This window comes from Falco peregrinus, chromosome 7 (assembly GCF_023634155.1).
Source record: "Falco peregrinus isolate bFalPer1 chromosome 7, bFalPer1.pri, whole genome shotgun sequence".
Classification (NCBI taxonomy): domain Eukaryota; kingdom Metazoa; phylum Chordata; class Aves; order Falconiformes; family Falconidae; genus Falco; species Falco peregrinus.
The window spans coordinates 40,167,187-40,167,387 of NC_073727.1; positions in this window are offsets into that span (position 1 = coordinate 40,167,187).

Sequence of the window (201 nt, forward strand, 5' to 3'; positions counted from 1 at the left end):
TGGTGTGGGTTCTTCTTTGCCCCCTTCTTCTCTTGACTGCTTTCTTACATCTGCTCTTTATAGAGAGACTTACTTTAGTCACCTTAACTATGAAAGGGCACAGTGTAAACAGATTTTCAGTGTCAATTAAAGTGAAGCTTTGATGTAGTCATTTTGAAGACTGCTGTATTAAAAGGATGTGTGAGGGTGCAACACATCCAC